Raw genomic sequence first — 12,601 nt, 5'->3', positions numbered from 1 at the left:
CCACAATTCCAAGATATCCTTCCTCTTCTCAGCAACACAAGACAGCAGTCAAGGACTTGCAGCTTCACCCCCACCCGAGCTACTAATGCCATTTCCAAAGCTGCAGGCTTCATCCCAAAACGCAACCACAGAAACTCGCCCCTTCTGCTTTTTGCCAGGCAAGAAGCCTTCCCTACAAGGCACTTGCTTCCTTTGGCCTCACCCCACAAGAATAGCCTACCCCAGCTTCATGGACAACGCAATCATCTCCTTGCAGCTTATCAAAAGCCAAAAGAGACTGTACAAGCGAAGAACTGCTCCAGAAAACTGCAGAACACTTCCACAAGCCAAACACACCTTTGCACAAAGGGAAAACAACTAAAGAAAGCCCTGTGACCTCCAGCACGAGCACCTGTGCCCTTGGCCACGGCCCTGCAGAAGCCCAGAGACAGAGCTTCACTGAGCCAAGCAGGCAGAAGCTGAGCCGCAGCCCCCAGCTCTTGGGTGCCTCAAGGTGACAGGCCAAAGGCCAATTTCTAGCTGTCCCTGCCTGCAGGAAATGGCTGCATCCTGCAGGATTCCAGCACTCAGCATCCTCAGCCAGCAACAGCAAGTGCTGGCTGCTCAGAAACTTGCAGCTCTGCCTTGCACTAAAGACAGCACCACCCACAACTGGCACTTACTCTCTTGGAACCATCAGGCTCTGCTGTGACCACAGCTGCAGGCTTGTGGTCATCTTGCGCATTTTGCTCTTCTTTGGCTTCTTCCTCAGGAGCAGAGGGAGCCGGGGCGGAGACTGCTGCTGCTTCTGTTATCTGTGGCAAGAGAGAAACATGAGGGACAGGCCGTTACCTATCGTTTAGCACCTCCTTTCTCCTGGCATCTACAACCACCTCTTTGAAGGAGAATCATCAGCTTTCTTAGCAATGGCATTCTAAGTCACTCCGGCCAGATTGAAATGGGCTAATTCAAGAGAACTCTAGGAATTTGCCTAGGAATTTGATAGTCCTCCATGGCTGCTATCTGCAAGGCACAGTGCCTCTGCACAAGGGAGCTTTTAGCTCTTGAAAGCTGTGAAATGGAAAAGTAGGAAATAGCCAGCAAGGCCTTTGCTATTGCTGCGGCAGACATGGAAAAGTAAAAGTGGATCAGAATCCCATTCGGTGCAGGAAAAGGGCAGGAAAGCTTGTGCAGAAGCATCTTTGCTTGCTGGGAAGAGAGAAAATCAGCAGGGCTTCTCGTCCTAGCAAGCCAAGAAACCACAAATTGGAATTGTCACCTCCTCAGATGGCTAAAGCACTTGGATGCAGAGCGGGGATGTTTGGCTGGGAAGCAGGCCTTGGGGTGAGCGCTGTCCTCTATGGATCTATGGAAGTGTGCCTGAAGGGCCCTGACGAGCCTCCCGTTGTCCAGGCTAAAGCTCCCTCAGCACCTCCTCCTTGGCCTTGCACTCCACAGCCTTCCCCAGCTCCCGTGTCCTCCTCTGCACACGCTCCAGCCCCTCAAGGACTTTCTGCTTCACAGGGGCCCACAACTGGGCACAGCACTCCCAGCTGTGGCCGCAGCGCTGCCCAGCCCAGGGGGACGCTCACTGCCCTGCTCCTGCTGCCCCACTCTTGCTGACACAGGCCAGGACACCCTTGGCCTTCTTGGCTCCCTGCCCACGCACTGGCCCACCTTCAGCTGCTCTTGACCGGCACCCCTGGGTCCTTTGGGCCCACGCAGCTCCCCCACCACAAACTTGCCCCTTTGACGTCAAATACAGCAGCCACAATTCCAAGATATCCTTCCTCTTCTCAGCAACACAAGACAGCAGTCAAGGACTTGCAGCTTCACCCCCACCCGAGCTACTAATGCCATTTCCAAAGCTGCAGGCTTCATCCCAAAACGCAACCACAGAAACTCGCCCCTTCTGCTTTTTGCCAGGCAAGAAGCCTTCCCTACAAGGCACTTGCTTCCTTTGGCCTCACCCCACAAGAATAGCCTACCCCAGCTTCATGGACAACGCAATCATCTCCTTGCAGCTTATCAAAAGCCAAAAGAGACTGTACAAGCGAAGAACTGCTCCAGAAAACTGCAGAACACTTCCACAAGCCAAACACACCTTTGCACAAAGGGAAAACAACTAAAGAAAGCCCTGTGACCTCCAGCACGAGCACCTGTGCCCTTGGCCACGGCCCTGCAGAAGCCCAGAGACAGAGCTTCACTGAGCCAAGCAGGCAGAAGCTGAGCCGCAGCCCCCAGCTCTTGGGTGCCTCAAGGTGACAGGCCAAAGGCCAATTTCTAGCTGTCCCTGCCTGCAGGAAATGGCCGCGTCCTGCGGGATTCCAGCACTCAGCATCCTCAGCCAGCAACAGCAAGTGCTGGCTGCTCAGAAACTTGCAGCTCTGCCTTGCACTAAAGACAGCACCACCCACAACTGGCACTTACTCTCTTGGAACCATCAGGCTCTGCTGTGACCACAGCTGCAGGCTTGTGGTCATCTTGCGCATTTTGCTCTTCTTTGGCTTCTTCCTCAGGAGCAGAGGGAGCCGGGGCGGAGACTGCTGCTGCTTCTGTTATCTGTGGCAAGAGAGAAACATGAGGGACAGGCCGTTACCTATCGTTTAGCACCTCCTTTCTCCTGGCATCTACAACCACCTCTTTGAAGGAGAATCATCAGCTTTCTTAGCAATGGCATTCTAAGTCACTCCGGCCAGATTGAAATGGGCTAATTCAAGAGAACTCTAGGAATTTGCCTAGGAATTTGATAGTCCTCCATGGCTGCTATCTGCAAGGCACAGTGCCTCTGCACAAGGGAGCTTTTAGCTCTTGAAAGCTGTGAAATGGAAAAGTAGGAAATAGCCAGCAAGGCCTTTGCTATTGCTGCGGCAGACATGGAAAAGTAAAAGTGGATCAGAATCCCATTCGGTGCAGGAAAAGGGCAGGAAAGCTTGTGCAGAAGCATCTTTGCTTGCTGGGAAGAGAGAAAATCAGCAGGGCTTCTCGTCCTAGCAAGCCAAGAAACCACAAATTGGAATTGTCACCTCCTCAGATGGCTAAAGCACTTGGATGCAGAGCGGGGATGTTTGGCTGGGAAGCAGGCCTTGGGGTGAGCGCTGTCCTCTATGGATCTATGGAAGTGTGCCTGAAGGGCCCTGACGAGCCTCCCGTTGTCCAGGCTAAAGCTCCCTCAGCACCTCCTCCTTGGCCTTGCACTCCACAGCCTTCCCCAGCTCCCGTGTCCTCCTCTGCACACGCTCCAGCCCCTCAAGGACTTTCTGCTTCACAGGGGCCCACAACTGGGCACAGCACTCCCAGCTGTGGCCGCAGCGCTGCCCAGCCCAGGGGGACGCTCACTGCCCTGCTCCTGCTGCCCCACTCTTGCTGACACAGGCCAGGACGCCCTTGGCCTTCTTGGCTCCCTGGCCACGCGCTGGCCCACCTTCAGCTGCTCTTGACCGGCACCCCTGGGTCCTTTGGGCCCACGCAGCTCCCCCACCACAAACTTGCCCCTTTGACTTTAAATACAATATCCACAATTTTAATTTGTCCTTCTTGTTGTACAACCACATCTTTTTAGGAAGTTTCCTGATGTTTGATAGGAATAAAAGTCTAAGTCACTGTGGCTTTATGAAAATGGGCTAATTGAACTCTATAGGAAATTGCTGTTTATTAAGTATTCATCCGTGTTTGGTGTTAGCAAATAATATTCTCTCTGCAAATCTTAGTTTGTAAGACTTCAAGGCTCTGAGATGGAAATTAGGAAATATCCTGATTTGCCTTGTTGTTTGTTGTTGAAGGAATGAAAATGGTTTTTCGTTTGGCCTGCATGGCTGGCCCTGAACAGTCTACTTGTTCTGGCTAAGCTCACAGTGTATTCTACAATACCTAAACACCACCAAGATGAAATGTTCCTTGCTCACTCACCTTAGCATCAGCACCGCTGAATACATGCTTCACGTGACCTGTAGTGGGCAAGGGAAAATGAAGCAGATGCTGTCAGAAAACTGCCTGGGCTGGTGAATCCCACAGAACAAGAATTGCAAACAGAGAGTATTTTCTGCTTCACAACATCCCTCCAGGAGACACAGTTCATTCACACAACCAGCAAGAGATCAGGACCATATTCTTGGTCGTGCCTACACTTTGGCCTGTTTAGCCAGTAAATTAATATAAACATGATCAAGAAAATGCAAATTGTTCTTTCACACTCAATGCTCCTGTTCTACCGAACAGATAACACATCTTTAAAAATTCTCTCCTTCCAGGGTTCTTTTTTTTTTTTATTAATCAGTTGTATGCACTAATTCTCATTAACTTGCTGGAAACAGTTGCCCAGAAAAGCTTCCCCAGAATTCCACTGAGCTGTGGCAGCTCTATTGTGACACAGCACAGCAGCAGCTCCAGGGTTCAGGAGCAGATACTCACTGCTTTGGAGTTAGCATTTCATTGCAAAGGGAATCACTATTTTAGCACTCAGTCAAGGGTCAAGTTAGGCACTCAAATCCTTTCATGACAAAATGTAGAAAGAAAGAAGCTTTCTCTGAATTCTGGGAACAACTGCAGAGTTTTTAGAAGGCCTTCCAAGGAGTTCTCCAGTTTATATTTTCAAAGCTGTCTTGCTTGTCCCAGCAATCTGAGGAAATGACAGACTCTGCTGCCTCAGATTCTCCTGTGGAGGGACCAGAACCCCTGCAGGTTCCCTTGCAAATGCTGCCCCTGTGCCTACAGACACCCCCTTTTTAGCTGAATCTCTTGACAGGAGCTTTCCCAAACCAGTGGCACCCTAATGCTCCTTCTGTTTCAAAATAACTCAGTCACTAAGAGCAGGAAGACATACAAAAGCCAGGTTCGGTTACACCCAGGGAAAACCTCTACTTACGTGCCAGGTTAGTCAGGTAATAGGCAGAATAAGAAACGCCGTAAACAGTGACAAATGCAGCAGCAAATTGCTCAATCATTGTAGCACTGCTGCGCAGATTCACTCCAACACGAGAAAAAACAAGGCTCTTGTCAGTGTGCAGCTGCCCACTGACACGTGCCTCAACCAGGAGGATGCACTGAGCATCCTGCACTGAGCAAGGCCTAGGGCTGCTCTGACGCTGAGGCCTTTTGTGCACCACAGCAACCTTCTGATGTCACCATGACCGCATGGCAACCATGCCCTGACATCACAATGCAAACCCTCTATATTGGCCTGTGAATTGATGCAAAGCAATAACCAACCATCTGTACAGCAAACGCTAAATAGCCTGGGAAGTTCTCCTCTGTCACAAAGTAGCACAAATTCCCTCTGTGGGCCAAACCCTGCTGTTCAAGGGATCCAAGAGTAACTCCAAGAGCGCACCAAGTACCTACAGCCTGTACCCCAACGAAGCACCGAGATGGGACCCAAGCAAAGGAAAGCTGACCAAGAGAATAGCCCAAAGCACTGCACATCTGAGAAATGACCCTCACTTTTAAAATGTTAAAGGTTTAATAAACCTTAACAAAGGACTGAATAAGGAAAAATTGCAGCACTGGGAGTCTCTATGACCATTACGAGCAGCTCATCTACAAAACGGATGCTCTGCCTTTTATACCCTTAGCCCCTCCAAAGTTTTATCAGTCAACTCTTTCTCTGCTGTCCACTGGTGGAGATTACTTTCTTACATCTTGATTGGAGGTCAGGTGTTGTTACACCGCGCCTCCTGGTCACAAGCCGGCCCTCCCCAAAAGCCCTGACTACCAAGGCTGTTACAAGGGGGAGGGCAAATAAGGCTATGGGAGGATATATTACAATAACATCACTATACATTGTAACATCCACATACTATCTACCTCTTAATTGGGAGAGCCAACTGTTACATTACTCATCTAGAACACACAGAACCAGGAGAGAAGGCACTGTTGGCATAACAGCTGAAATAATTCCTCACAAATCTCCCACATATTTACACGTTTCTTGGATATGCCCAGGGCTCCTGAGCATGTACATCTCTGCCTTTATTCCCCTTTGGAAGCAGTCAAACTGGCAGCATCTGCCTGCCCGCAGGAGCTGCTCCAAGCTGGAATGCAACTGGCGATGCTGATTTCCAGAGGCTTCTGTGTCCCAGGAGAAGCCAAGGCAGGAGTGGGTTGAAAGGCGCTGGAGCTGCTGCTGCTGCTCTGTGCCAGAGAGCCCTGGCTGGGCAGGGCACGGTGCCCACTGCGCTGCGGGCTCTTTCTCCTGGCAGAGCTGGGCACACCTGGGAACAAGGCATGGCAGCTTGTGGGGAAATCAAGGGGTTTGTGGGGGCTGCATTGCTCTGCACACAGCCAGGCCACCTGTGGCACAGAGTTCTGGCGCCTAAAAAGATGAAGCAGAGGGGAATAGCTGGAAAAGGTTTCATTTTGACCTTTCTTACCTGCTCACAGAAGTTGCCAAAATGAAAGTTACCAAGCAGGGCCTGATCCCTGCTGCCAGCTCAGGCTTAGAAAGGAGGCATTTGTTTATTTCAGTACTCGGTGCATAGGGAATCACTTCCCTAACACCTGCACACCCAGCAATCTCACTTACTAGTTTGTATCCATGGAACTAAGACAGAGTCAATACTTTGCTGAAACTCACAGGCTAAACATTACTCCAAATTCTTTGACGTATTTAAATCATTTCTCAGAATTGATTGACAGCAGAGTAGGAGTATCCTGTAGGTCCCTGGTGGTCATTGCCACCGGTTCAGGAGGAGACTCATGCACAAAATAATCTAAGACACAACTGGGCTTGCAAAGCAAATTTATTCCATTAGTTCCAGTGGCAAATAATACATACCAACCCCTGGATTCCCAAAAATCCGCTGAGCAGGAGAGGGAGATGGAGCGTGGTGCTTGGTGTGGGCAGGTAGGCAGTGCATTTCCAGGACCTCCCCTGGATCAAAAGGATGTGCATCTCGTCCTTCTCACCCCTCCAGCCCAGAACCAGGCCTTATATCTCCTGTGCAGGAGCGGAATTTTCCCAGTTACAGCATCAGCTCACACATGGCCGGCGCGTGAGATGAAGCCGCGGTGGCTCACGATACCGACCCCATGCCAACAACAGCTCCCTTATGCATTGTTCCCCTTTCAAACCTTAACTGCCCACCCATTGACCAATACATTGCTTCTCCTTCAAGGATCATGTTCCCACCTGTAATAAATAAAAAGGTCTTCATCAAAACAAGCATTGAAGGAGATAAGAATTTGAACTGAGTAGGGAATTTCAAGGTGTGGGAGGAGAAGGAGGGGGGGGGCCCGAGGGAACAGCAAGTATCCTGCTTAAGAATTGTGCAGATGCAAGTAGCATAGAAGACTGTGTAACTAATTATATGCAAGTTAACTTTTAGGCCAAGGACAATCTGCAAGGAAGATGAGGAGCCTTCATCCCTACGACCACCAAGGGCAGAAAAAAAAGACCCCCTAGCAACCAATTGCACAGGTGCAGAGTGCATTGAGAGAAAATACGTCAACTGGAAAGAAGAAAAAAAAAAATGGACTATAAAAACAAAAAAGGGCAAGGGGGGAGGGCACGCCGTGGTAGAGCAGAGACTCTCGGTCCACCCAGCACTGTCTTTTGCTCATTACCACTTGCTTAATAAATTCTTCTGTCGTGGTTTGACATGGAAGTGAATTTTTTCCAGGAAGTTGGGTCAAACCAATCAGTGGTCAGGTTTGGATATTGGCACCTGGAGTGACCACTGAAAGTATGGACACGCCTCTGAGAACACAGGGGGTTAAAAGCAAGAACTCCCAGGGGAACTGTCTCTTTTGGTTCCGGTGGTCAGAGAGTGCAGGCTCTCCCCTGCCCAGCCATGGGCTGGGTGGGGGAGGGGAAGCCACGCGGCCTTGTCCAGGTAGGCCGAGGGGCTGAGGGTCTGGAACCGAGTCAGCTCCTGTGGATGGAAGGGTGGAGAGAAGTGGAGATGCCTTTGCCCCCCCCCCCCAAGAGGGAAAGTGACAGAGAGCCTGGCGGCACCTGGAAATTTGCCGGCAGAGGAGAAGGAGAAAGGGGGGGGATGATGCCCAGCATGGGAGACGGAACGCTGGACCGAGATTTCAGCCGTCCAAGGAGTCTGAATGTTTAACCCTTTCCAGGAAATGAGGGCTTTTTAAAAGTATTACTCCTCCTTGATTTGTAGTGGAAGAGAGATAGTCCGGGACTTGAGATGTTAGAAGAAGAAATATTTAAGCGGGAGGAGATGATGAAGTAGCTTTTGGCTGGACTTTTCTTGTTAGCCATAGACTGAACCAAAATCTCCTGCAATAGAGACTGCATTTTAGGGGGATGCAGTGGTGACCCAGGGAGACCTGTTTCAGCTTCGAACAGCACAAGAATGGCGAGAAACGAAGAAAGCTGAAGAGGGAATGGTGATGCCCTCTGTCTTCGGGAAGAAGATGAGTCCTGTTTTTGGACCCCTCGGCCCCAGGGGAAAATGGGGGGGACTGTAGTCCCAAGATGAGAAGCTGAACTGTTGTATCTTTGGGTCTGTGGCAAAGCATCCTTAAAGGAGCCCTATGAGCAGTCTGTCCATGCACGGTGGTGAGAGCACTGTGACATGGAATGGAGAGTGTCACACTGGCAGATTTTTTTTTTCCGGGCGGTTGCCATGTGTGACAGGGAAACACAGGGGGGCAGCTGTGTTTCCTGGGGGGTCTGTGGTGCAAGAGAGACTTCTCTCTCCCTTGATAGTTTAAGTATAGATTACCTGAAGGGTGGTAATTTGATCAAGAATCCCGGGTGATGTTTCATGGCTGGGTGTTTTTGGAATTGGGAGGAGGAGGGGTGGTTTAAAAGGTCTTCATCCTGGATTTAGTTTATGTGTTTTCTGTATTAGTAGTAGTTTAATAAAGTTTTTTTCTTTGTTATTAAGCTTGGGCCTGCTCTGTTCCTGATAACATCTCACAGCATTTATTTAAGGAAGGTGCATTTTCATGGGGACGCTGGCATTGCGCCAGTGTCCAACCATGACATCTTCTTAATTGATTTATCTATAACTGGCCTCCCCAGTTGAATTTGTCCATAACACCATCCATTAAACAATACACTTTTCTTCATTGTCTTGTCAACCTGCTCAAAAATGGATCAAATATGGCAGGGCCTTGGACACGACTCCAGTTCCTGACTCAGGCGTTTGGGAAATATTCCATTCCTCAAATTCTCCATTGCTGGTCAAAAGCCTCCTAAAAACACTGCCTTCCCTTTGAATGCATTCCAGCTACCTTCTTAGCAGGACCGCTCTCTTTATTCTCAAGGCTAAAACAGCCACTTGCACACTCTCCTTCCCATTCTGGGAATCAAACACAAGCCTTTCATCAATACACCCTGCGACTGCTCTTGCTGAGTGAAGCCACATTGCTGTGTCAATCAAGTAGACGGGACTCAGTTTCTTCGTGCAGGGAAAGCCCACTCTTTATTCACATAACTCATTTTTATACCATTTTCACAGACCTCATGTTCAACTCCAATTGCCTGCTTGTTTTCTTGCCACACAATTCATTGCTGAGAAGGTGTTTTTGTGTGGAAGTGCTAAGACTCTCTCTTTTACTCAGGTGTTTACATTTTTTCCTTTGTGGACTCTCATAGGACAGATTTCTTGTTTATTCCAGATGCAAACTGTAATAACTGCAGTCATTTTTATGATTTTTCACATGGGAAGTTAGCTAGCTGTATGTAGAAGACATAACAGGCCAGCTGGTCATTTTTAGCAGAGCAAAGCCTGATTTTTTTATAAGGCTTTTCTTTGACAATACCCACAACACATTGTGACTTTCTTTCAGAAATTAATGAAGAAAACACAGATTGCCAACTGCAATTATTCTGCTCTCTTCCCAATCAGTTGACTACTCAAGCAAAACCCTCAGGCATGTCCCCAATTCCCTCTCTCCCAGCAGCTCAGAGCTGCGTTGCACAGCGCTTGCGGTGCGCCAGACAGCACAAAGCAGGCTGGCCTGCTGGCCCTGAGTATTCCTGCAAAACACTCTGCATTTCCCACCTTTGCTCTGGCTCAGTGCAGAACTGCAGGACTGCAGGCGCTTCCTCCCAGAGCTGTGTGAGGCACCGGCTCCTGCAGACGGGAGCTGACAAGCTGTCACTGCCTCCCGCTGTTACGAACAGGCAAATTCAAAGCCAGAATATGTTAAAAAAATTTGGGCCTGTTTATTAAAATCACAGACAGCTGGGGACGAGGTCCCAGGATAAGCCCAGGACCTCAGCGGCAAGCCAGAAAGTAACAACGTGCAACAGTAACTGTGCACAGGCACAGGGTGTTTCCTTGGCAACAAAGTCCGCGGAAAGACCCGGGGTGGCCAGCACCCGGGGTTGTTAAAGTCTCTGGAGGCTGTCGATTGGTGCGTTCTTGATCCTCTCGTTGATTGGCTCCTTTTCTGGTCCTTGATTGGTTTATAAGATGGTGCATTTCTGGCCAATCATTCCTGAACTTCGAGGCACCATTGGTTGATCTGTTTCTCCAATAGCAGGTTGGACTGATGATGTCGTTCTCCGATGCACCTGGCCTCCCCCCCCCCCCCCGATTGGCAACTGTGCACAAACACTTAACTAGTGGTACATATTAAACTTCGTAACTAACAGTAACTCACAACCACTTACTGCATTAACAATTTAACAATTCATTACATTGACAATTGGTTACATTAATTAACAATTACCTACAACCCACCCGACACAATTTACCCATCACCACTCCCACCTATTAAAACAAGTTTATTTGTAACACCACTGGCCTCGGCTCCCCTGGCAGAAGTGCCGTGCCTGAAGGACACTGCCCTGGGCTCCAGCCTGCCCAGCAGCCCGGCTCCCTCCGCCGGTGCCCAGAGTGCTGCACACACTGCTAACCTTTCCTAGGAGTCACAGGGCAGCCGGCAGAAGAGTAGGAATGCTCAGCCAGGCCACCGGCCCTCGGCTGCCCTTCCCCTTTCTCTCGCCCGGGGCAGACTCCAGACGGCCAATGCCTCCAGGCTGGGCTGTGCCCAGCAGGGCTCCGCTTCCCCTCGGCAGCAGCCAGCTGCCGCTTGGCCTCTGAGAGCGGAGGATGCACCCGGGGCCAGGAAGAGGCACGCAGGGCCGGGCTGCTGCCTCCTGCAGCTACAAGGGCCTCCTGGCAGCCTGCCTCTGCCGAGGCTCAGGCTGCTCCGGGCTCTGCCGGGGCTCTGCTGTGGCTCCAGCCCGGGCAAGGCCGGGCCCGCTCTCACCTCACAGTCGCTGACAGCTCTGCACCGCAGGAGACCTTTCAGAGCACCCTCTCTGATCTTGCTGCTTTCTCAGCTGAGCAAGGCTCTCCTCCAGCCAGAGACATTGCACTTAGGGATACAAATCCAAGTGGCAAGCGCCCATGTGCTCTGGAGTCACAGTTGAAGGCCTGCATCTGCACAGGATGTTTTGGCTTCCCCACTCCCCCTTTGGTTTTTCCTGCAAATGCCATTGCCCTTTCTGCCTCAACTAGAAGTACCACAGCTGGGCAAAAACAGACCAGTGGGCCGTATTCCAAAGGCAGCGTGGTCTGGAGAAGATGAATGAAGAAGAGCTTTCCCCACTTCCACACTGTGCCAAAGACTCCATAAGTGTCACTTTCCACCTTTTGGAAACAACTGACAATTCATAAGAAAATCACGAGGTTATTCACAGAGTGAGGAAGAAGGGAATCTTCAAGGAGAGGTGTGGTTTCAGAAACTTTATTCATTAGCAATCCTATTGTTCCAAATCCGATAAGAAAATCCTACCCTAACTTTACCCTAACCCTGACCCTAACCCTAACCCTAATCGTAACCCTAAACATAACCCTAATCATAACCCTAACCCTAACCCTAATAATAACCCTAATCATAACCCTAACCCTAACCCTAACCCTAACCCTAACCCTAATCGTAACCCTAAACCTAACCCTAATCATAACCCTAACCCTAATCATACCCCTAATCATAACCCTAACCCTAACCCTAACCCTAACCCTAACCCTAACCCAACCCTAAACCTAACCCTAACCCTAATCCTAACCCTAAACCTAACCCTAATCAAAACCCTAACCCTAACCCTAATCATAACCCTAATCATAACCCTAACCCTAACCTTAACCCTAACCCTAACCCTAAACCTAACCCTAACCCTAACCCTAAACCTAACCCTAATCGTAACCCTAAACCTAAGCCTAATCATAACGCTAACACTAACCCTAATCAAAACCCTAATCATAACCCTAACCATAACCCTAACCCTAACCCTAACCCTAACTCTAATCGTAACCCTAAACCTAACCCTAATCAAAACCCTAACCCTAACCCTAATCATAACCCTAATCATAACCCTAATCATAACCCTAACCCTAAACCTAACCCTAACCCTAACCCTAACCCTAACCCTAACCCTAACTCTAATCGTAACCCTAAACCTAATCCTAATCATAACCCTAACCCTAACCCTAACCCTAACCCTAACCCTAACCCTAATCGTAACCCTAAACCTAACCCTAATCATAACCCTAACCCTAATCATAACCCTAATCATAACCCTAATCCTAACCCTAACCCTAACCCTAACCCTAACCCTAACCCTAATCCTAACCCTAAACCTAACCCTAATCATAACCCTAACCCTAACCCTAATCATAACCCTAACCCTAACCCTATCCCTAAC

This window comes from Vidua macroura, chromosome Z (assembly GCF_024509145.1).
Source record: "Vidua macroura isolate BioBank_ID:100142 chromosome Z, ASM2450914v1, whole genome shotgun sequence".
Lineage (NCBI taxonomy): Eukaryota > Metazoa > Chordata > Aves > Passeriformes > Viduidae > Vidua > Vidua macroura.
The sequence above is the reverse complement of the archived record's forward strand: the minus strand, read 5'-3'. Positions refer to the sequence as shown.